Source organism: Oncorhynchus nerka, linkage group LG20, assembly GCF_034236695.1.
Source record: "Oncorhynchus nerka isolate Pitt River linkage group LG20, Oner_Uvic_2.0, whole genome shotgun sequence".
NCBI lineage: Eukaryota > Metazoa > Chordata > Actinopteri > Salmoniformes > Salmonidae > Oncorhynchus > Oncorhynchus nerka.
The window spans coordinates 31,854,258-31,881,215 of NC_088415.1; the positions used below are offsets into that span (position 1 = coordinate 31,854,258).

The 26,958-nt window shown below is 46.1% G+C and overlaps 1 protein-coding gene across 2 annotated transcripts in view; it reads right to left on the reverse strand.

The window, feature by feature from the left end:
* Positions 1-24,954, reverse strand: part of LOC115102282 (plexin-A1-like) — a 305,508-nt gene extending 280,554 nt beyond the window's left edge. For both annotated transcript variants that reach the window (XM_029622073.2, XM_029622072.2), the window contains exon 1: positions 24,791-24,954. The gene's annotated coding sequence lies outside the window, so the exon portion shown is untranslated. The remainder of the gene's footprint in view (positions 1-24,790) is intronic.
* Positions 24,955-26,958: the final 2,004 nt, after the last annotated feature.

A 26,958-nucleotide genomic window follows, 5' to 3' on the forward strand; every position in this document is an offset into this window, starting at 1 on the left:
ATCTCCCGGTCTCCATCAACAAGTTTAGCATCTCCTGGTCTCCATCAACACGTTTAGCATCTCCTGGTCTCCATCAACATGTTTAGCATCTCCTGGTCTCCATCAACACGTTTAGCATCTCCTGGTCTCCATCAACACGTTTAGCATCTCCTGGTCTCCATCAACACGTTTAGCATCTCCTGGTCTCCATCAACACGTTTAGCACTCCTGGTCTCCATCAACACGTTTAGCATCTCCTGGTCTCCATCAACACGTTTAGCATCTCCTGGTCTCCATCAACACGTTTAGCATCTCCTGTTCTCCATCAACACGTTTAGCATCTCCTGGTCTCCATCAACACGTTTAGCATCTCCTGGTCTCCATCAACACGTTGTTTAGCATCTCCTGGTCTCCATCAACACGTTTAGCATCTCCTGGTCTCCATCAACACGTTTAGCATCTCCTGGTCTCCATCAACACGTTTAGCATCTCCTGGTCTCCATCAACACGTTTAGCATCTCCTGGTCTCCATCAACACGTTTAGCATCTCCTGGTCTCCATCAACACGTTTAGCATCTCCTGGTCTCCATCAACACGTTTAGCACTCCTGGTCTCCATCAACACGTTTAGCATCTCCTGGTCTCCATCAACACGTTTAGCATCTCCTGGTCTCCATCAACACGTTTAGCATCTCCTGGTCTCCATCAACACGTTTAGCATCTCCTGGTCTCCATCAACACGTTTAGCATCTCCTGGTCTCCATCAACACGTTTAGCACTCCTGGTCTCCATCAACACGTTTAGCATCTCCTGGTCTCCATCAACACGTTTAGCATCTCCTGGTCTCCATCAACACGTTTAGCATCTCCTGTTCTCCATCAACACGTTTAGCATCTCCTGGTCTCCATCAACACGTTTAGCATCTCCTGGTCTCCATCAACACGTTTAGCATCTCCTGGTCTCCATCAACACGTTTAGCATCTCCTGGTCTCCATCAACACGTTTAGCATCTCCTGGTCTCCATCAACACGTTTAGCATCTCCTGGTCTCCATCAACACGTTTAGCATCTCCTGGTCTCCATCAACACGTTTAGCATCTCCTGGTCTCCATCAACACGTTTAGCATCTCCTGGTCTCCATCAACACGTTTAGCACTCCTGGTCTCCATCAACACGTTTAGCATCTCCTGGTCTCCATCAACACGTTTAGCATCTCCTGGTCTCCATCAACACGTTTAGCATCTCCTGGTCTCCATCAACACGTTTAGCACTCCTGGTCTCCATCAACACGTTTAGCATCTCCTGGTCTCCATCAACACGTTTAGCATCTCCTGGTCTCCATCAACACGTTTAGCACTCCTGGTCTCCATCAACACGTTTAGCATCTCCTGGTCTCCATCAACACGTTTAGCATCTCCTGGTCTCCATCAACACGTTTAGCATCTCCTGGTCTCCATCAACACGTTTAGCATCTCCTGGTCTCCATCAACACGTTTAGCATCTCCTGGTCTCCATCAACATTCTCTCTCTGCAAGACATGGGATATTCTGCCCAAACTATATGCCCTGGGGGCTCCAACCTTGTTCCTGCAGCTAACCAGTGCTTAATTTGGGAAACCAGGTGAAACCAGGTGAAATCTGTTGGGGAGCATCGATATTAACATGTTTTCTCAACAAAACCATATTTCACTAAACTGTTGACAGCCCCCCTGCGCGCTGGAGAATAAAGGAGAGAGAGAGAGAGAGGAGATGGAAACACATGGAGGTGAGATATTCTATATAGCTAATGGGAATGTGTCGCCCAATTGATTAGGAAAATATTTTTTTTAATCCCTATTACTAGGCTGAACAAAATCAAATACGAATTCAATAACTGTAGGCTAACTGTGAACCGCCCTGCACAATCAATGAACCAACAGCATGGCCTCGGGCTATATGTTCTCTCCCAGACTCATGGATCCACATTTAGAGCGTAGCATAAGGTACCCAGTCCAGCCAGTATGCATGATAATACAGTCCACACTCAAAGTTGATCACTAGAATGTGTTTAATTTTGGAGTATAGGCTAGAACAATGTATGTACCAAAGACACCTTCAATCACTTTGTTTTATGTTTCTCTGCCATCCGTAATAGACTAGATATTGTATAATGGCACAATCCTCATTTGAATTCTGTTTAGTGTTTTCGGGCTCATAGGCTGTACTATGCATATGGGTGATTTGAATGAATCATCACCGTAGAAATTGCTGTCCATTTCACTGTGTTAGATTTTGAAACAACATCCACAACGACCCTGTTTTACACTGTTTCAACCTGCTGTTGAAATGGATCATCACAGTGAGGTGAGTTTTAAAAGCATGATACTGTTTTGATGATAAGTGTTGGACCTGCCTAACAGGCTACAGGGAGGGAGACAGTAGACCTGTCTGACAAGTTACAGGGAGGGAGACAGTAGACCTGTCTGACAGGCTACAGGGAGGGAGACAGTAGACCTGTCTGACAGGCTACAGGGAGGGAGACAGTAGACCTGTCTGACAGGCTACATGGAGAGAGACAATATACCTGTCTGACAGGCTACAGGGAGGGAGACATTAGATCTGTCTGACAGGCTACAGGGAGGGAGACAGTAGACCTGTCTGACAGGCTACAGGGAGGGAGACAGTAGACCTGTCTGACAGGCTACAGGGAGGGAGACATTAGATCTGTCTGACAGGCTACAGGGAGGGAGACAGTAGATCTGTCTGACAGGCTACAGGGAGGGAGACAGTAGACCTGTCTGACAGGCTACAGGGAGGGAGACAGTAGACCTGTCTGACAAGCTACAGGGACGGAGACAGTAGACCTGTCTGACAGGCTAAAGGGAGGGAGACAATAGACCTGTCTGACAGGCTACATGGAGGGAGACAATAAACCTGTCTGACAGGCTACAGGGAGGGAGACAATAGACCTGTCTGACAGGCTACAGGGAGGGAGACAATAGACCTGTCTGACAGGCTACATGGAGAGAGACAATAGACCTGTCTGACAGGCTACATGGAGGGAGACAATAGACCTGTCTGACAGGCTACATGGAGGGAGACAATAGACCTGTCTGACAGGCTACATGGAGGGAGACAATAGACCAGTCTGACAGGCTACAGGGAGGGAGACAGTAGACCTGTCTGACAGGCTACATGGAGAGAGACAATAGACCTGTCTGACAGGCTACATGGAGGGAGACAGTAGACCTGTCTGACAGGCTACATGGAGAGAGACAATAGACCTGTCTGACAGGCTACATGGAGGGAGACAATAGACCTGTCTGACAGGCTACATGGAGAGAGACAATAGACCTGTCTGACAGGCTACATGGAGGAGACAATAGACCTGTCTGACAGGCTACATGGAGGAGACAATAGACCTGTCTGACAGGCTACATGGAGGAGACAATAGACCTGTCTGACAGGCTACAGGGAGGAGACAGTAGACCTGTCTGACAGGCTACATGGAGAGAGACAATAGACCTGTCTGACAGGCTACATGGAGAGAGACAATATACCTGTCTGACAGGCTACATGGAGGGAGACAATAGACCTGTCTGACAGGCTACAGGGAGGAGACTATAGACCTGTCTGACAGGCTACAGGGAGGAGACAATAGACCTGTCTGACAGGCTACATGGAGAGAGACAATATACCTGTCTGACAGGCTACATGGAGGGAGACAATAGACCTGTCTGACAGGCTACATGGAGGGAGACAATATACCTGTCTGACAGGCTACAGGGAGGGAGACAATAGACCTGTCTGACAGGCTACATGGAGAGAGACAATAGACCTGTCTGACAGGCTACATGGAGAGAGACAATAGACCTGTCTGACAGGCTACATGGAGGGAGACAATAGACCTGTCTGACAGGCTACAGGGAGGGAGACAGTAGACCTGTCTGACAGGCTACATGGAGAGAGACAATAGACCTGTCTGACAGGCTACATGGAGAGAGACAATATACCTGTCTGACAGGCTACATGGAGGGAGACAATAGACCTGTCTGACAGGCTACAGGGAGGGAGACTATAGACCTGTCTGACAGGCTACAGGGAGGGAGACAATAGACCTGTCTGACAGGCTACATGGAGAGAGACAATATACCTGTCTGACAGGCTACATGGAGGGAGACAATAGACCTGTCTGACAGGCTACATGGAGGGAGACAATATACCTGTCTGACAGGCTACAGGGAGGGAGACAATAGACCTGTCTGACAGGCTACATGGAGAGAGACAATAGACCTGTCTGACAGGCTACATGGAGGGAGACAATAGACCTGTCTGACAGGCTACATGGAGGGAGACAATAGACCTGTCTGACAGGCTACAGGGAGGGAGACTATAGACCTGTCTGACAGGCTACAGGGAGGGAGACAATAGACATGTCTGACAGGCTACATGGAGGGAGACAATATACCTGTCTGACAGGCTACAGGGAGGGAGACAATAGACCTGTCTGACAGGCTACATGGAGAGAGACAATAGACCTGTCTGACAGGCTACATGGAGGGAGACATTAGACCTGTCTGACAGGCTACATGGAGGGAGACAATATACCTGTCTGACAGGCTAAAGGGAGAGAGACAATATACCTGTCTGACAGGCTACATGGAGGGAGACAATATACCTGTCTGACAGGCTACAGGGAGGGAGACAATATACCTGTCTGACAGGCTACATGGAGGGAGACAATAGACCTGTCTGACAGGCTACATGGAGGGAGACAATAGACCTGTCTGACAGGCTACATGGAGGGAGACAGTAGACCTGTCTGACAGGCTACATGGAGGGAGACAGTAGACCTGTCTGACAGGCTACAGGGAGGGAGACAATAGACCTGTCTGACAGGCTACAGGGAGGGAGACAGTAGACCTGTCTGACAGGCTACAGGGAGGGAGACAATATACCTGTCTGACAGGCTACATGGAGGGAGACAATAGACCTGTCTGACAGGCTACATGGAGAGAGACACTAGACCTGTCTGACAGGCTACATGGAGGGAGACAATAGACCTGTCTGACAGGCTACATGGAGGGAGACAATAGACCTGTCTGACAGGCTACAGGGAGGGAGACAGTAGACCTGTCTGACAGGCTACATGGAGAGAGACAATAGACCTGTCTGACAGGCTACATGGAGGGAGACAATAGACCTGTCTGACAGGCTACATGGAGGGAGACAATATACCTGTCTGACAGGCTACAGGGAGGGAGACAATAGACCTGTCTGACAGGCTACATGGAGAGAGACAATAGACCTGTCTGACAGGCTACATGGAGGGAGACAATAGACCTGTCTGACAGGCTACATGGAGGGAGACAATAGACCTGTCTGACAGGCTACAGGGAGGAGACTATAGACCTGTCTGACAGGCTACAGGGAGGAGACAATAGACATGTCTGACAGGCTACATGGAGAGAGACAATATACCTGTCTGACAGGCTACATGGAGGGAGACAATAGACCTGTCTGACAGGCTACATGGAGGGAGACAATATACCTGTCTGACAGGCTACAGGGAGGGAGACAATAGACCTGTCTGACAGGCTACATGGAGAGAGACAATAGACCTGTCTGACAGGCTACATGGAGGGAGACATTAGACCTGTCTGACAGGCTACATGGAGGGAGACAATATACCTGTCTGACAGGCTAAAGGGAGAGAGACAATATACCTGTCTGACAGGCTACATGGAGGGAGACAATATACCTGTCTGACAGGCTACAGGGAGGGAGACAATATACCTGTCTGACAGGCTACATGGAGGGAGACAATAGACCTGTCTGACAGGCTACATGGAGGGAGACAATAGACCTGTCTGACAGGCTACATGGAGGAGACAGTAGACCTGTCTGACAGGCTACATGGAGGAGACAGTAGACCTGTCTGACAGGCTACAGGGAGGGAGACAATAGACCTGTCTGACAGGCTACAGGGAGGGAGACAGTAGACCTGTCTGACAGGCTACAGGGAGGGAGACAATATACCTGTCTGACAGGCTACATGGAGGGAGACAATAGACCTGTCTGACAGGCTACATGGAGAGAGACACTAGACCTGTCTGACAGGCTACATGGAGGGAGACAATAGACCTGTCTGACAGGCTACATGGAGGGAGACAATAGACCTGTCTGACAGGCTACAGGGAGGGAGACAGTAGACCTGTCTGACAGGCTACATGGAGAGAGACAATAGACCTGTCTGACAGGCTACATGGAGAGAGACAATATACCTGTCTGACAGGCTACATGGAGGGAGACAATAGACCTGTCTGACAGGCTACAGGGAGGGAGACTATAGACCTGTCTGACAGGCTACATGGAGAGAGACAATATACCTGTCTGACAGGCTACATGGAGGGAGACAATAGACCTGTCTGACAGGCTACATGGAGGAGACAATATACCTGTCTGACAGGCTACAGGGAGGAGACAATAGACCTGTCTGACAGGCTACATGGAGGAGACAATAGACCTGTCTGACAGGCTACAGGGAGGGAGACTATAGACCTGTCTGACAGGCTACAGGGAGGGAGACAATAGACCTGTCTGACAGGCTACATGGAGAGAGACAATATACCTGTCTGACAGGCTACATGGAGGGAGACAATAGACCTGTCTGACAGGCTACATGGAGGGAGACAATATACCTGTCTGACAGGCTACAGGGAGGGAGACAATAGACCTGTCTGACAGGCTACATGGAGAGAGACAATAGACCTGTCTGACAGGCTACATGGAGGGAGACAATAGACCTGTCTGACAGGCTACAGGGAGGGAGACTATAGACCTGTCTGACAGGCTACAGGGAGGGAGACAATAGACATGTCTGACAGGCTACATGGAGAGAGACAATATACCTGTCTGACAGGCTACATGGAGGGAGACAATAGACCTGTCTGACAGGCTACATGGAGGGAGACAATATACCTGTCTGACAGGCTACAGGGAGGGAGACAATAGACCTGTCTGACAGGCTACATGGAGGGAGACAATATACCTGTCTGACAGGCTAAAGGGAGAGAGACAATATACCTGTCTGACAGGCTACATGGAGGGAGACAATATACCTGTCTGACAGGCTACAGGGAGGGAGACAATAGACCTGTCTGACAGGCTACATGGAGGGAGACAATATACCTGTCTGACAGGCTAAAGGGAGAGAGACAATATACCTGTCTGACAGGCTACATGGAGGGAGACAATATACCTGTCTGACAGGCTACAGGGAGGGAGACAATATACCTGTCTGACAGGCTACATGGAGGGAGACAATAGACCTGTCTGACAGGCTACATGGAGGGAGACAATAGACCTGTCTGACAGGCTACATGGAGGGAGACAGTAGACCTGTCTGACAGGCTACATGGAGGGAGACAATAGACCTGTCTGACAGGCTACATGGAGGGAGACAATAGACCTGTCTGACAGGCTACATGGAGGGAGACAGTAGACCTGTCTGACAGGCTACATGGAGGGAGACAGTAGACCTGTCTGACAGGCTACATGGAGGGAGACAATAGACCTGTCTGACAGGCTACAGCAGCACAGATCAGTTAAGACCAGTAGCCACCTTTAAGACCCAGGCACAGAGAGGAGGAGGAAACTACGGGAAACACCCGCTGAGGGTAGGAGGGGTTACCAGTCAACTGCCTGCGAACTTGCCTCACCGAGCCAATGCTGTTGTTGTGTTTTTATCAATTCACTGTGAAATAGCACATCATTAGCTTGGTTACGAGTATGTTTAGCTATCATTCCACTCCTTGTCATTCTAAACATCTGTGTCATGCAGTATGTCACAGAGTACAAGGAGTGGAATGTTAGCTAAACAGATTGGTACCCAGAGTAGCACATCACAAGGCTCCCTGGAATGTCTCCCTGCCTCTCCTATCCAGCTTAAAGTCACACACATGATTCAAACAGGATATTAGGATTCAAGTTCTAGCTCAAGAACTCAGAGATGAGTGTCATGCTTGATTAAATGCTACCACTTGAGGTGAGCAGACACACACACACACACAGAGATAGACACACACACACACACACACACACACACACACACACACACACACAGAGAGATAGACACACACACACACACGCACAGCCACAGCCACACCAAGATGCACCGAACTCCATTGGAAGGAGGGCTTTCATTTTTAATGCAGGGTCAGGGTCTCTCGGCGAATAACCACTTAGATAAATTGTGTGTGTGTGTGTGTGTGTGTGTGTGTGTGTGCGTGCGTGTGTGCGTGCGTGCCTGTGTGTGCGTTACCGTGTGTATGTGTGCTCACGAGCGAGCGTGTGCATGCAAGCGTGTGTGTGCGTGTGCGCGTTCGTGTGCGTCAGTCTGTGTGAACACGTCCGTGTCATCCCCGGCGCTCCTGTGACATTTCCAGGGGGATATTTCAGTTCCTGCCGTCTGGGTTTGTGCTAACACAATTACAGCAGGCTAATGAACAGAGCACCCAGATAAAGTACCCGCCACGCACACTTCCGCTCAGCGTTTCAATCTCCTTTAAAGGCTACATTTGCATCTTTAATATAAATGAAATCCCTCATTAATGTGCAGATGGCTGATCAGATGTGAGCAGGGTGGCAGTTAGCCTAGTGCTTAGAGTGTTGGGCCAGTAATCGAAAGGTCGCTGGTTCCAATACCCGAGCCGTCAAACCTGTCAATGTGCCCTTTTGCACGGCACTTAACCCTAATTTGCTCCAGAGGCGCTGTGCTACTCTGCCTGACCCTGTAAAACAACACATTCCACTGCACCTATCCAGTGTATGTGACAATAAAACATCTAATATTATTTTATATTTTTATATTAAAATGGACACCATTTGCCCTCCCTCTTTCCCCTGCACTGCCCTCTGAGCTTTGACTCTGTGCCCTGGTATTAGACATGCTTGCTTTCAAATCTTTGCATAGTCACTCTACCCCTACCTACATGGTTTGATTTGATGTTCCATCTAGTAGAAATGTGCTATTGTGACAGTGATTGACCATAGTGGATCCAAATTAAGATTCCAGAAATGGAAGATTCCACTGTGGAGGTTTATAGGGGAATGCTTCAGGGCTCTCTCGCACGGGGCAGCTCTAGCCGCGTTATCTGCCGGAAAACTGGGGCTGGCTATGGATGTGGTTCTGATTAGTGCGGCTAGGGCCTGAAAGCGCTCCAGACATGCACGGCCAGAGCCAGGGGAATATGGGATAGGGTTAGCACGGCTCCCCGCCTTATTACGCTTTATACAAGCGATGACAGCACACACCTGTTTCCTTACTGACCCCCGTACCCCCTACCATCCCTAGGGGAATTACACTCTATTGGAGTGAGATGGGCGTTGGAGGAGGGGGGTTGGTAGCCACTGGTATGTGGTAAAGGCCACATATGGATGAATTCAGGCAATTCATCCAATCAAGCAATTAAGTAATTCAGCACACCTCTGAAATATAAACAGCCATGGCCCACTTGGGAAAATAAGCCTGGATATTATAGCCTTCTGTCTGGGTCTATACCACACTAATGTACTGGCACTCATTTAACATGTAGGATCCGGTTATACTACCACATTACTACAGGCATTTAGTAGTATCTACTCCAGTGAATGAGTACTTAGGGGGAGAGATGAAGGGATGCAGAAACTGAACAGACACCGTGATTGTCTGGCTCCACCAGCATCCCGACTCTCCACAGCACTCTGTTTGTGAGTTGGAGTAGTACATACACACCCCCACTAATCAGCAAACACTCAGGAAACTCGCAACAAAAACAGTTTTTTTTACGTAAACCAACATAGCATTCCCTAAGTCTCTATACTGTCGTGTTAGTTGTACACAAATACACAACAGCATTCGTTTGGTTGTAACAGTTTATGAGAACGCCCTCCTGTTACTTAGTAGGGGACGTGATATAGGGATGTATTGGAGGCCCTGACTCAAACAGAGAGCCAGAGCTATTCCTCCTGGCCTGCTCCCTGGCCTGCTCTCTCTTCCTCACGGCCCAGAGGATCTCGACTCATCACTGGAGTCTTTCAGCCACGGACGACTCAACAGAAAATTGGGAAGAATGGCTGGGGAGTCGGCAAAGCTGGCTACGATTGGGAGAGGATTGACCCTAGGTAAACACTCCAAGCCAAACACACATGCACACACACAGTCATGTAAATGATATGGACTAAACAGGAGTTGTGTGCAAACAGTCCCACTAATATGTGCACACAAACACACACCAACCATCCGTCGTACTAGCTACCATCCCACAGTAAAACATATCGATCGCCCATGACTGGGACTGGGGGACATTCAGTCAGTCTTCCTAAAGACCAGTATACAAAGGGGGTCATTGGGGCGTGAGAGCAGGGTCGTGTGAGAGGACTTGGCCTGCCCTGCTGTGGATCACACCCTGCATTACTCTGCATAGCTGTGTCTCCAAAGACCTTCTCTTATCAGGCCTGGGGTTAGCAGGCTGATACAGAGCTGTATATGTAACAACCAACACTACTTCTTCCCCAACTTGAGATGGGATCACACTGTCAAATGACTCTGGGACCAAGGTGAGTGGGACAAAGACATCAACTGTGCCTCAGTTACACACAGTTACACACACGCACTACATCTGTCCCGGGTGTAAAGCTGTGTTTCTCAGACAGATAGTCATTAACAAACGCACAGAGATACACATAGAAACACACACAAGAACAAATACACACCTAAAAAGAGCTCAAAAGGTTGCAAAGAGAGAAGTTTACAATTATTGACAGAAGTCTCTTAATTTCACTTTGTGGCCGTCTGAGTATCAACCAATTCATTTTCCTAAAAATCCCCTGGAGTGAGTGATGTGCTAAGCCCCCTGCTAAACTTAAAGCTAAAGCTTCTGCTCCACTGGTCATTGAGCCCAGAACCACTGGAGGGATTTGTGAGGCTAACAGCTGTTTGGGCTGTGGCTGGGGGGTTGTCATGACTAACAGTCCTCCCCTCATCATCGTCATCCTGCTATGCTATACTAGAGAAACACTGCAGTTAGTTCCTTCACAAATAAGCCATTTGTGATTTTTTTCAAATGTAACACGGGGGAAAACATCTGACAATTATCAGCCCAGTTCCACTGTAATGTGATTGAGGTCTAATGTGGCAGTAGGTGATCAACTGAAATGCATGTGTAAATAAACACACAAGCACAAACACATTCGGAAACCGACTCCCATGCCAAGACAGCCAGAGGCACACAGCTGGTCTGTTCTCCTTCTCCCCTGAACTGTGATAGTTAGCAGGGAAACATGTGAATAGAATCTCATCAGGGGGAAGGTATGTGAACCCTGACCCCTGCCCACGACCCACAGCAGGCCAGGTTCCTCCATGCGCTGCCAGGATAATCATTTCCATAGCAGGCCATTGGGACTACCAGAGAGAGGGCGAGGGGAGAAGAGGGCTTCAAAGCCGGCTGGGTAACGATTGCACACGCCAGGTCTGTTAAAGGAATCATAAAGGAATCACGCTGCCGATGTTCCACAGAACAGGCCATGTTTCTCAGCCCATGTCTCCCTCCTTCTCCTCCTCCTCCTCCACCTCCACACCACCGCTGGCTAGCTTCTCTCCAAATCATGACCAAGCAGCACATGTTACAGGAACACAGAACACTGCCTGGGCTAGCACTGCATCCATGTATGTCATAGCAACACCAGCTAGCTACTAGACTAGAGCACTGCATCCATGTACGTCATAGCAACACCAGCTAGCTACTAGACTAGAGCACTGCATCCCTGTACGTCATAGCAACACCAGCTAGCTACTAGACTAGAGCACTACATCCCTGTATGTCATAGCAACACCAGCTAGCTACTAGACTAGAGCACTGCATCCATGTATGTCATAGCAACACCAGCTAGCTACTAGACTAGAGCACTGCATCCATGTACGTCATAGCAACACCAGTTAGCTACTAGACTAGAGCACTGCATCCCTGTACGTCATAGCAACACCAGCTAGCTACTAGACTAGAGCACTGCATCCCTGTACGTCATAGCAACACCAGCTAGCTACTAGACTAGAGCACTGCATCCCTATACGTCATAGCAACACCAGCTACCTACTAGACTAGAGCACTGCATCTCTGTACGTCATAGCAACACCAGCTAGCTACTAGACTAGAGCACTGCATCCCTGTACGTCATAGCAACACCAGCTAGCTACTAGAGTAGAGCACTGCATCTCTGTACGTCATAGCAACACCAGCTAGCTACTAGACTAGAGCACTGCATCCATGTACGTCATAGCAACACCAGTTAGCTACTAGACTAGAGCACTGCATCCCTGTACGTCATAGCAACACCAGCTAGCTACTAGACTAGAGCACTGCATCCCTGTACGTCATAGCAACACCAGCTAGCTACTAGACTAGAGCACTGCATCCCTATACGTCATAGCAACACCAGCTACCTACTAGACTAGAGCACTGCATCTCTGTACGTCATAGCAACACCAGCTAGCTACTAGACTAGAGCACTGCATCCCTGTACGTCATAGCAACACCAGCTAGCTACTAGAGTAGAGCACTGCATCTCTGTACGTCATAGCAACACCAGCTAGCTACTAGACTAGAGCACTGCATCCCTGTACGTCATAGCAACACCAGCTAGCTACTAGACTAGAGCACTGCATCCCTGTACGTCATAGCAACACCAGCTAGCTACTAGACTAGAGCACTGCATCCCTGTACATCATAGCAACACCAGCTAGCTACTAGACTAGAGCACTGCATCCCTGTACGTCATAGCAACACCAGCTAGCTACTAGACTAGAGCACTGCATCCCTGTACGTCATAGCAACACCAGCTAGCTACTAGACTAGAGCACTGCATCCCTGTACGTCATAGCAACACCAGCTAGCTACTAGACTAGAGCACTACATCCCTGTATGTCATAGCAACACCAGCTAGCTACTAGACTAGAGCACTGCATCCATATATGTCATAGCAACACCAGCTAGCTACTAGACTAGAGCACTGCATCCATGTACGTCATAGCAACACCAGTTAGCTACTAGACTAGAGCACTGCATCCCTGTACGTCATAGCAACACCAGCTAGCTACTAGACTAGAGCACTGCATCCCTGTACGTCATAGCAACACCAGCTAGCTACTAGACTAGAGCACTGCATCCCTGTACGTCATAGCAACACCAGCTACCTACTAGACTAGAGCACTGCATCTCTGTACGTCATAGCAACACCAGCTAGCTACTAGACTAGAGCACTGCATCCCTGTACGTCATAGCAACACCAGCTAGCTACTAGAGTAGAGCACTGCATCTCTGTACGTCATAGCAACACCAGCTAGCTACTAGACTAGAGCACTGCATCCCTGTACGTCATAGCAACACCAGCTAGCTACTAGGCTAGAGCAGTGCATCCCTGTACGTCATAGCAACACCAGCTAGCTACTAGACTAGAGCACTGCATCCCTGTACGTCATAGCAACACCAGCTAGCTACTAGACTAGAGCACTGCATCCCTGTACGTCATAGCAACACCAGCTAGCTACTAGACTAGAGCACTGCATCCCTATACGTCATAGCAACACCAGCTACCTACTAGACTAGAGCACTGCATCTCTGTACGTCATAGCAACACCAGCTAGCTACTAGACTAGAGCACTGCATCCCTGTACGTCATAGCAACACCAGCTAGCTACTAGAGTAGAGCACTGCATCTCTGTACGTCATAGCAACACCAGCTAGCTACTAGACTAGAGCACTGCATCCCTGTACGTCATAGCAACACCAGCTAGCTACTAGGCTAGAGCAGTGCATCCCTGTACGTCATAGCAACACCAGCTAGCTACTAGACTAGAGCACTGCATCCCTGTACGTCATAGCAACACCAGCTAGCTACTAGACTAGAGCACTGCATCCCTGTATGTCATAGCAACACCAGCTAGCTACTAGACTAGAGCACTGCATCCCTGTACGTCATAGCAACACCAGCTAGCTACTAGACTAGAGCACTGCATCCCTGTACGTCATAGCAACACCAGCTAGCTACTAGACTAGAGCACTGCATCCCACTGCACCAGCCTACTAGACGCAGTGCATCATAGCAACACCAGCTAGCTACTAGACTAGAACACTGCATCCCTGTACGTCATAGCAACACCAGCTAGCTACTAGACTAGAGCACTGCATCCCTGTACGTCATAGCAACACCAGCTAGCTACTAGACTAGAGCACTGCATCCCTGTACGTCATAGCAACACCAGCTAGCTACTAGACTAGAGCACTGCATCCCTGTACGTCATAGCAACACCAGCTAGCTACTAGACTAGAGCACTGCATCCCTGTATGTCATAGCAACACCAGCTAGCTACTAGACTAGAGCACTGCATCCCTGTACGTCATAGCAACACCAGCTAGCTACTAGACTAGAGCACTGCATCCCTGTACGTCATAGCAACACCAGCTAGCTACTAGACTAGAGCACTGCATCCCTGTACGTCATAGCAACACCAGCTAGCTACTAGACTAGAGCAGTGCATCCCTGTACGTCATAGCAACACCAGCTAGCTACTAGACTAGAACACTGCATCCCTGTACGTCATAGCAACACCAGCTAGCTACTAGACTAGAGCACTGCATCCCTGTACGTCATAGCAACACCAGCTAGCTACTAGACTAGAGCACTGCATCCCTGTACGTCATAGCAACACCAGCTAGGTACTAGACTAGAGCACTGCATCCCTGTACGTCATAGCAACACCAGCTAGCTACTAGACTAGAGCACTGCATCCCTGTAAGTCATAGCAACACCAGCTAGCTACTAGACTAGAGCACTGCATCCCTGTAAGTCATAGCAAAACCAGCTAGCTACTAGACTAGAGCACTGCATCCCTGTACGTCATAGCAACACCAGCTAGCTACTAGACTAGAGCACTGCACCGCTCAGCAACACAGTGGTATTGAAGAAGCGCTATTCATCCGTGAAGGCCTGGTAAGTTACAGGTCACCCAGCATGGTAACACTGAGAAATGCCACTCTTCATCCTGGCCTTTCATTTAACCCTTTCAAATCCCCACAGAGGGGGGGTGCACTTTTCCACACATTCTTCTGGCGATGTGTGGTGTCCATCAGATGCATGGCACTAGGAGGTCTTCTGCTCTGACATGGAGAGGCAAGGATTACAAACCCTATGACTGCCTCAGGCCTTGTGACGTTAGGGAGCAGTGATCACCGTGATACATCAGGAGGAGCAGGACAAGGACATGAATAATGAGTTAAACAAAGGGAGAAGGGAAATATCCTTTCCCTGGCATGTAGTGGTCTGTAGTATAGCCCTCCCCTCCCAGAGAGATCAATAAGCTCATTCAAATCCTTTAATGGGGTATTAATTAGGAGATTACTGAACACCAGCCTGCACTTCACCCCTCCTCTGTCTGCACTGAGGCACTCAGTGGAGACCACTGTCTCAGGACAGGACTGCATCAGCCCTGAACTCAACCCCAGCTCCCAAACTGATGGTGCTATGTCAGTATAGACCTCGGTCAGAAGACATGACATGACAGCTGGACCAGAACTCAACCACAGCTCACCTCACACACCACTGGTCCAAAGTCAGTGGAGAACACTGACAGAGGACATGACCGCATCTGGACCAGAACTCAACCACAGCTCACACACAGCTGGTCCCATGTCACTTGAGCCTAAATAATGGCTTTGACAGGAGATAGGGTCATCACTTTTGACAGCATCTTTTGATTTAAACAAAACCTTCCATACATATTTGCCAATGGAAGAAGTGGTAAGAAAGTTACTATTTGGACCTGAATGCCAAAACATTCAAATAAAATGCTCTTGGTCGCACACACCTAATTAGCAGATGTTATTGCGGGTGTAGCGGAATTAAGAAATATAGAAATATTTGGACGAGCAATGTCGGAGTCCAGGATGTATAGACAATATGGACAGTAAATGGATAGAATATGTAGTATATCTGAAGGATGTGGCCACTCTCAGGAGATAAAGGTGCTCAAAGTTGAGCCATTTTGCATACCCCACCATACCATGAGGCATCCATTCTTAATCACTGGAAAATACATTTAAGTTGAATTGTATTTTCTAATTACTGCCACTAAGATGGCCGCCAGTTCACCCACCGTCAAATGTCAACTTAAATGGTCATGTCAATTCTAGTATCTATATTTCTATGATTTCAATAGGTTTCCTATGGAGGATTGACGGTATAATTTCAAAAAACAGATATTCCAATCAAGTCAACATTCGCTGATGTGTGGACCTCCAACCATCATTATGTTACCATTTAAATGTTTACATTTCAATTGTATTCCCATTTTAGTACATTTATCAGCCAAAACATGACACCCACCCTTTAAGAGCATGTTTTGTCTCAACTGATGGCAGGCACAACACAAACACCTCAGATGATATGAAATAGGGTCTAAGCTACAACGTATGCGAATATGAAAAATATGAATTGACCTTTATAGCGAAAAAAAAGTATACTTTTTTTAATAAGCTTATAATTGATATCAATTTCAACCGTTTATCTTTTGCAGTGATAAAGACTCATAGTATGGTGGGATATGCAAAATATTTGAACTTTGAGCACCTCTATCTCCTAAATGTTTTGGCATTCGGGTCCAAAAAGTCCCTTTCTGAGCACTTCTACAAACGGGCAAATATGTATGGAAAGTTTTGTTCAACTCAAAAGGGGTGCTGTCAAAAAGTGATTGAATTCAAATGGATTTACCAGATAGAGACCTTGACAAAGAGGCCACAGAGCTATGAGAATGGTTAACAAGCTACCCCTCACCCCATTTCCCAGGGCCAACCCCCTTCTGAAGGCACTATCCCTCCACACTTTCAGTGTTTTGATGACACCAGATGTCAGTCTCTTCAGCACTGAGGCAAACACCACAGGGGAGGAGGGACAATAGCCGTAGACGGACGGACAGAGCGAGGGAGGGAGGGAGGGAGGGAGGGAGGGAGGAAGGAAGGAAGGAAGGAAGGAAGGAAGGAAGGAAGGAAGGAAGGAAGGAAGGAAGGAAGGAAGGAAGGAAGGAAGGAAGGAAGGAAGGAAGGAAGGAAGGAAGGAAGGAAGGAAGGGTGTTGTTGCTGCTACATGTGAATCCTTGCGCCGATAAATAAATAAACACTGGCCGTTTCAGCCACAGGTGCTCCGGCAGGGGGTGAAATAGGGTCTCTTGACCCAGCTAAGAAAGGGCAGTGTTGTGCGAACACCCCCCTCTACACTCCCCTCTCCTCCCTCAGAACCAGGGTCTGTCCTCCCTGTCCTGTCCCCACAGGGAGCTGATTTGTTGTGCTGGTGGTGTCCGTACGACCGGGCTTTCCCAGTCCCCAGGGCCAGGCTCCTCCTGTGATTCCCTCTCTATTAGTCTTACATACAGCCCTGGCCTGCTGAATTATTACCATCCCTCGATACACAGAGCAGCAGCTTGGTAATAGACTTAATGCAGTATATCGGACAGGAGAGAGAAAATGACAAGAAATCATCTATATGTAATAGTAGCAAACGATCAACGCATAAGACAAAATGATGAGATTTTGTGAAGAATAAACTACTGACTTTGCTTTAGTTTCACATTGAGGAGGAATTTATAGCAGACTGTTGTGTGGGGGAAAAGACACACAAAGTGTAGATATACACACACACACACACAGTGTACTGTAGACGCACACACACACAGTGTGGTGGTGTTCTCATTAGGAACTCCGACCTGCCTAGAGCAAAGTCTCAGCTGAGATCCCTAAACAAACACTCTTCAAAACACATTTGGGGAAGAAAAAAACAGCATTAGCCGGGAAATGTGTTGAGTGAATTCATCTCCATGCATTTCTACAGCCTCCTCTCACAGAATGCTACAACAGCACATCTGGTAGAGCAAAGTAACAAAAGCCTGTGATAGGTCATGGCGACAGCAGGCAACAGATGGTAGAGTGTGTGATGGCCTGGACCTACGGGCTGAGAGATATGCTGATGTTGAAATAGAGATGGGTCCTGGAGTACGGGGGTGCAAAGCTTTCAAAGTTCTTTCCCACCAGGTCCGACGCACCTGAGCTAAACAGGGTGTCCTACTGGCCTTAAGGCCTCAGTACCCAGAACAGTCTTTGTGTTGCTATACAGAGCCAACAGCAGGGCAAGTTAGGATACTATACCAGATAAGAACACTGAGCCCTGATAAGGCAAGCACTATGTTACCAAACCACTGCAAAGTCATTTTAATTATTGGGTGAGTGTAATAATAACTTACACTTAGAGGGTCGTGTGCTCATAGACACACACACAAACACACACTGTCACGTTTTGTCTTTGACTAAGCACTCAACAGAATGAGGTGGACCAGCCAGTGTCCTGATCAGGAGGAGTGCTATGCATGCAGACTAAGAAGTTCCCAGGCTCCTGCCCAGACTGTCAATGTCATTGTCACCGTCAGACTCGTCGTCCCAGGAAAGCCCTTCCTCCCCTCTCCTCTCTGCTGCAAGCCAGCGAAAACAGTGGATCAGAATAGAAGATGTGTCTCAAATCTATGTGATGAAAAAACACCAGTCTAACTTTGGCCATGGCTCAGGGCTACAAATATAACCCTCACCCACCATGATTATTCCTTGTGTTATTGTTTTTCTATTTGTTCTACTATTTCTCTATTTTTCTCTCTGCATTTTTGGGATTGGCCCGTAAGTAAGCATTTCACTGTCTGTATACGCCTGTTGTTTACGAAGAATGTGACAAATACAATTGGATTTGATTTGAATTGTGAAGGATGATGTGTGGATGGTGATGTGTTGGTGTGTGCATATTATCACGATCCTTGCTGTAGGTGCTGATACGATATGTATTGCGATTCTCACGATTCTGTAAGTATTGCGATTCAATACTGTGATTTTATTGCGATTCACTGTTTCAAACATATTGCTCACCATATGTCTACTGCAGAGGGACAGGAGAGAGCCATGAGAAAATGAGTTTTAATCAGTCATGGAAATAAAAGTGCTGAAAACGTATTGGCTCCCTATTTAAAAAGATGATGGAAAACAAGCTATGAAAGAAAAATACTATTTTGGTGCAGGTACAGCCAACTAGAGCAAAAAGTAATATATTATTGCAATATGTGTCTGAATCTCTCAATCTAGCCGTAAGACAGACATTCCTAATTCACAGGATAAAAAAACTTTTTAAAGTATTTTCATAAAAATGTTATTATGTTGTTGTTCCAGAAACGCCTTCTTGAACATGTGAACTTTCATGCGTCTTAATAGCAAACTCGTAGGTGATCTGTAAATATGAATACAAATTAAAGTATGAGCCTAGTTCATTTCTCACAGAGAAACTAAGGATTTTTCCTGGCTAGCCTTGATATAATGGAGGGGATAAGATAATGGAGGGGATGGTCATGCCGTGAGATAGGTCCTGATTTGTCTGCCATGCCACATAATGGGGTCTTCTCCGATCAGCGAATACTGCAGATAATTTTTTAAAGATAATAGCAATGGACAACTGCAAACATGTTTCTATAGCTCTCAACAACATTGCTCCCCTGAACTGAACTGCCGCTATAGAGAAATCTCAGTGGGAGAATGTTGTGATGGACTACATTCTGGAGGACGATGGGCTCCACCTGTACCCGAATACCCGAGACCCGATCCAGAATTCTAAATGATCTTACAGGTCTGGGTCGGAAATGATTGTCACGGGTCTCGGGTATGTGTAATTTTAACGGACTTGTCCGGAAGGACCCATACAGATCAGAATGTGACTCCTGCAGTAGAGAGAGAAAGATACATTTGATCATTTATGCTGCTGCTCTTTGCTTTTCACGAGAGTCGCGCGTGTAGCTTGTTGTTGTTGTTGGCCAATTATAAATCATCAAGAGGAAAATAGGCAAAAGTTAGGAGATGATCTAATCAATGGAAGGTGGAATTAAAATGATGGAATGGAAAGAGAAGGATAGGCTACAACGACCAAGAGCCAACATATTCTGAATGGAGTTGTTGTTATTTGTAACTGTGTCGGTTGAGTGCATGCAGCCTCAATAAGTTGCTTGGTTTCTAAAGCCAGTTAACATTATACATTGTATCTCATTTAGTCAGAAATCTGTTTGTAGTGTTAGTTGTTAGCTAGCTGGTTGGTTAGCTTTACCTGCATATTAATACTGCATAATTTCATGCATGTTGGGGATTTTCTGGCACTTGTCTAGAAGGTGGAACAACATGTTTTTCGAAATTTCAAATAAGCATAACTTTCCCATGTTTCCCCAAACTGCAGTGTATAATATACAATTCTGAAGCTTTGAGCCTGTACTTTTATAAAATATACAAAAAGCCAATCTTGGAAATGGCACATAAGACTAAAATGGTAAATATGTAGTCACATTTGTCGATAAAAAAAATATTTTAAAAAATCATCAAAAATTATACCCCCCCCCATCACGAATACTGCCAGGGGTTTATTACTCCAATAACGTGGAATGGGCCCATCTTCTTCAAGTCAGGTGTACTGTATGGATAACAACCAAAACACATGTACAGTATTTACACATATAGGAGCTTTTGAGGAATAAGTGCTGATAAAATTGTGTTTACTCCTGACAAAAACGTCCAATAGATATTCAAATTGAATTTGAGAAAACAAACGGCATATTTGCTGTGGCAAAAATCAAATGGAATACTAATCACTGAGTTAGAGCCCATGTTCTTCACAGAAGACCGTGACTTTGATAACATCGAATACGTCTGCCTCCTCCATTTTCTTCACCTGTCATTTTCGCCCCAAAAAATGTAGAAGAGAAACTATTTCAATCTCTGTCCCTTTGATCTAGGTGCCCTTTTCCAGCGGAGCCAGCTTCAAAACATTTCAGACATAAAAGCTCCAGTATCCCTGACAGACCAGAGCCTTGAAAGAGAGGATAGGAAAAAGTAGAGGACAAAAATACCAAAGAATAGTTTGTTATTACTGAAATGAATAGAGTCTACTGCAATAACAAAACATTTCAAATAGGTAAAAATAAGAATTTCAACGAATCAACAATTACATGGATTCACTAATTGAAACAGAAGTGATAGGGTTTATCACTCTGGGATGTTGTCCATACACACCTGGGGAAAATAGCATTTTGTTCGTTGGGAACAGTTTGGAACTTTGAGACACAGATAGATGCACTGAGTGATGTGGCAGTGGCCTGTTTAGGGTGGGAGCTGTCAGGGACAATCATTCCACATAACATATCTCCCTGTCATTCAAGCAGATAAGGGCCATAAAGGTCCAATTCAAATGCTTACTTCTACCATACTGTTCTGTTTGACATCATCTATGACTGTATTTTATACAAAATAATTGCCTACAGGCGCCGATTCGAGGACACAGAAATGCACAGTGACTGGCATTCCATACTAAGTGGGGTATTCATGGCCCAAAAGCTGGCAGGATATTGATCTGGTACTGATCGTTTCGTCTTACCATCCAAACGCATTCTATGCACCCCGCAATGCACTTGTATCCTCCATGGACTGGTTCGTACCTAAAACATTCTCCATTCAGGCTGCAATGGCGTCCATTTCCTCCTTGATTTAATGGTGAGAAGACGGAAACAGTTTTGTAAAATATGCCTCCTTTCTTTATGAAACACCATTTTCCACCACCATGCTAGTGGCTAATGACACTTCCTGACGTGGCACCCTGTGTTCAGCCAGGGGTAACACTTCAATCACACCGACCTTTCTTTATGAAACACCATTTTCCACCACCATGCTAGTGGCTAATGACACTTCCTGACGTGGCACCCTGTGTTCAGCCAGGGGTAACACTTCAATCACACCGACCTTTCTTTATGAAACACCATTTTCCACCACCATGCTAGTGGCTAATGACACTTCCTGACGTGGCACCCTGTGTTCAGCCAGGGGTAACACTTCAATCACACCGACCTTTCTTTATGAAACACCATTTTCCACCACCATGCTAGTGGCTAATGACACTTCCTGACGTGGCACCCTGTGTTCAGCCAGGGGTAACACTTCAATCACACCGACCTTTCTTTATGAAACACCATTTTCCACCACCATGCTAGTGGCTAATGACACTTCCTGACGTGGCACCCTGTGTTCAGCCAGGGGTAACACTTCAATCACACCAACAGCATCATTGCATTATGGTACACCAAAAGTACGTTCATTTCTAATGGAACCCTGCGTTTGCCTTGCAGCATTGCGTTGCACAGGCAGTTGCAGTGCGTTCTGTGTGGTGCATATGTTGGATTTATCCAATGTATGCATCAAATTGTATGGTTTGACAGAAATGGTAGCTGAAGGTGAATGTTTAACTTTTGTTGCACACATATCCAGATGATGCTGCGTTCCATTTTGCATAATGTTGCCGTCAGTGTGATCAATGCATAAACAACAGACTGCTGCAACCTGATTGGCCAAATGCAATATTCAACATTTCAACAACAACAAAAATGTTTTTACAATATGCAACATCGGAGACTAGCATTCCTAGCCATTAGCCACTTTAGCATGGTGGTGTGAAATTGTGTTTCACAAAGTATGCATATTTTACCCATGTCTGCCTTCTTGCCATTAAATGTACTTCATGAGAAAACAGACGCCTTTGCAGCCTGAATGGAGAATGTTTTCGGTATGAACCGGTCAACAAGGGACACGAGTCTATTGCCGGCTGCATACAATGTGTTTGGATGGTAAGATGGAAAGACTCAATATCGCCATCTGCAGCCTTTGGGCTAGGGTATTCATGGCCTCTCTCATTTAAATGTCTTATTTTGGCCTGTGCGTGGCTTGTCCCACTGTCCACTGATAAACTATGTGTTTATGTGACCCACACTTTTGAGATGACATGCATGCTGAGCACATATTGCACTGAGTGCATGAGAAAAGCAAATTAACAGACATGCAGTCCAGATTTAAAGCAAAAATAAGACAAATGTATGGAGCCTTTATAGTATAAGCTACTGTAGCTAAGGAATGACTCCAGCGTCCATATGATATTCAAATAACTCCCGATTGTAAAACGTCTTATCATATATGGCTATGGCTACTGTAGCCTATAAATTACGGTTTGGTCTCAGTTGATATGGCCAGACATTTTTCCTCCACAAAGGAGATGCAAATGGAAACAAAATAAAGATTGCCTTAGGGCAGCCAAACATGAGCGCGGGAACCATGACACAAAGCCCCCAGTGAGCGCCCCTCAAAACAATATCACTCACCGTTAGTTGATTCATAACGCAAGTAGGGGTCTAAATCAACCAGATTTCCCCACTATTGTTACAATAGGGATACATGCCTGTTGTATTACGTCGCTGGGCTATCAAATCAAATAGCAAGATGAGCGCGATGAAAGCTAACAGATGTCTGCAAAAATGAAATCAATATATTTAAGTGGACCCATTTGTAATTATTGAAAATTGTGGAAGAATAGCCTAAACGGTTCGCACATCTAGTGATTGCTTCTTAGCCTGTCATCCACATTATGCTATTTATGAGTAGCAAGACCACACACCAATGTGTTAGACTAAATAAAACTTGGATGGTAGTCTATGAAGTGGCCCTCAAACTCTCCAATAGGGCCCCCATAATGAAAAATAGTGACCGTATGGTTACGCATAAAAATAAATTCGCATCCCTTTAATTATATAGCCTACCCGTAGGATAGAAAAGCCTAATAAAAACGTACTTGCATATAGTACTTATATGTCTACCAATGGTGCATACCCTGTGGTTGTGTGAATAACATCACGGCCAGCACCGCATGCATGTAGGCTACAAATCTAAACACACTGCAATAGGAAATCCTAACAAAAGCGGGACACCACCAAAATGCTTAATCCCCTAGATAAATTCGGAAATAAAAGGAATCACACTCCAAGAGAAATCTGAAAGCCACGCTGATGTCTGAACATTAATATGCATTGTGGGCCAAACAAATCCGATCGCCTAAATGCGGAGTCTAAAGTGGAGGTTATATACGAGCTTCTTCCAACACGATCCAGCATAGTCATACCACTTTTATCCGATTTTCTCGGCATCGAAATGAAATGCATAGGCTGCTTCCAACAGTCATCCCCAAACCAATCGTCACCTACGCATTCTGTGTAAAAACAAATATATACGATTACATTAAAGTGCATGTTGATGCGACATTAAAATAATGGAATATCCAACTGCGTCAAGACATGTCAAAGCTTCTGAAATTACTTCAATAAATTGCCATTTACGGCTTTATTTTTCTCTAGGCAATGACACAGTGGCAAGCTCTATGTGTGCAAGTTATGGAGTTGAAAATGAAATGGAATTTTCTATTCTCCTTTTCTATTCTCCTGCAGTGATCTGCACACATTCTGCATGTAAGAGAACGCCCCAGCTATGTAGCCTTCACACGGCTGCTTGACACCTACTTATGTCCATTCGTAACCGGTCTACTTTACCAACTTGCCAATCATATCAAATAGGGCGTTCAATTATTTTGCCAAACAATGTGGTCTGCCCAAACCTGAATAGGCTGAGGGAACGCAGATAGCCTAATTGAACCTAAAGGATTCCCTCAAACCGCATTCATTGAGTCCTCGGTTGCCTATCCGAATTATATTAATACTACGACACAGGGAATAGAAACAGCCGGGGAAGAGACATCCGGGGAGAGAGAAGGAATGTCAGTCCCTCAATCGAGCCACAAACTAAGCTACAAATTACACTGTAATAACCACGTTATAAGTGAAGTTGCAGCAGAAAAGTTTTGCTCTACTTACGGATAATTGTGATCTTGGGGTTTGTTTTCTTCAGCATGGTTAAAATATTAAACTTGAAGGCATTTCCACGACTGTCACGATTCTCGCCCAAAAGCTCCGCGTTCCGAGTCTTGAGCTTCTCACAGCATGAATGGAGTGGTATGCGGTCTGAGCTCGCAATAGCAAGTAAAAGCCTTGTTCTGAGCGGTATGAATGCTCGCTGCCGCTGTCTGCTTGGTCGCGTCGCCGCCTACCGCGTGTAGGTGGCAGCGTTGGGCACGGTAGTGGCCTCTGCATTTGACTTGGTGACAGCTCTGTTATAAGGGCAACGTCGTCAGTCAGCCTTCTTTCCAAACACGGATTGATTGAAGGTCATATTTTTTCATGAAGTTTAATCATTCCAACATAATAGGCCCAGACTAAACTTGGGTCTCAATTTACCGTTGAGAGTTAGAATAGTAGAATACAAGGTGTAGATACTACATTTGGTTCTGCATCAGCAGTTTTTCTCTTGATTTATCAGTCACTGAACATCCCTCAATTAGCCGTGTCAGCTAACATGTTTAAATTGGTAAATTAGTCTATCTAGCCAGTTATCTACACTGAACAAAAATATAAACACAACATGTAAAGTATTGGTCCCAAGGTCCATCATGAGCTGAAATAAAAGAGCCCAGAAATGTTCCAAGCTTATTTCTCTCTAATTTTGTGCACAAATTGCACATCCCTGTTACTTAGGAGTTCTCCTTTGCCAAGATAATCCATCCACCTGACAGGTGTGGCATTTCAAGAATCTGATTAAACAGCATGATCATTACACAGGTGCACCTTGTGCTGTGGACAATAAAAGGCCACTCTAAAATGTGCAGTTTTGTCACACAACACAATGCCACAGATGTCTCAAGTTATGAGGGATTGTGCATTTTGCATGCTGACTGCGGGAATGTCCACCAGAGCTGTTGCCAGATAATTGAATGTTCAGTTCTCTACCATAAGCCGCCTCTAACGTAATTTTAGAGAATTTGGCAGTACATCTAACCGGCCTCACAACCACAGAGCCCAGTAGCCACGCCAGCCCAGGACCTCCACATCAGGCTTCTTCACCTGCGGGATCGTCTGAGACCAGCCACCCGGACAGCTGATGAAATTGTCGGTTTGCATAACTGAAGAATTTCTACACAAACTGTCAGAAACCGTCTCAGGGAAGCTCATCTGCGTGCTCGCCCTCACCAGGGTCTTGATCTGACTGCAGTTGGTGTCGTTTGATGACCACTGGCATGCTGGAGAAGTGTGCTCTTCACGGATGAATCCTGGTTTCAACTGTACTGGGCAGATGACAGACGTATGGCGTCATGTGGGCGAGTGATTTGACAATGTCAACGTGGTGAACAAAGTGCCCCATGGTTCAAATTCATAGGTTAGGGCCTAATTTATTTATTTCAGTTGACTGATTTCCTTATATGATCTGTAACTCTGTAAAATCTTTGAAATGGTTGCATGCTGCGTTGATAAATTTGCAGTAATCAAGGTCGAATATCGACGGGCCACACAGGGGGCCCTCATTGATTTTTTTCGGCACTCTCACTCAGATATCATTAACATGGCATAATTCATGGCAAAATGTGTAGAACTGCAGAAAACTTGCTTTAAAACTGCAAAAACATATCTCTGCCCCACGGCAAAATAAGTAGAATTGCATGAAATGTGTGATAACAATGCTAAATTTTCTGTCCGCCCCATGGCAAAATGTGTAGAATTGCACAAAATGTACTTTCAAATGTGCATTTCTGTAACGCTTCTCATTGGTGGAAGGAGAGGAGGACCAAAATGCAGCGTGGTAAGTGTTCGTCATATTTTAATGGAAAAACTGAACACTACACAAAATAACAACGAAGAGAAAACGAAACAGTTCTGCCAGGTGAACAGACACTAAACAGAAAATAAACACCCACAACCAAAATGGGGAAAAAGGCTACGAACGACACCTGCCTCTGATTGAGAACCATACTAGGATAAACACATAGAAATATACCATAGAAAAAAAGAACATAGACTACCCACCCCAACTCACGCCCTGACCAACCTAACACAAAGACATAAAAAAGGTCAGAACGTGACCATTTCTTTGTGAATTCTCACTCAGGGCCCCCAAAATGCTGGAGCAGGCCCTGACTATAGCCTAATCAGGG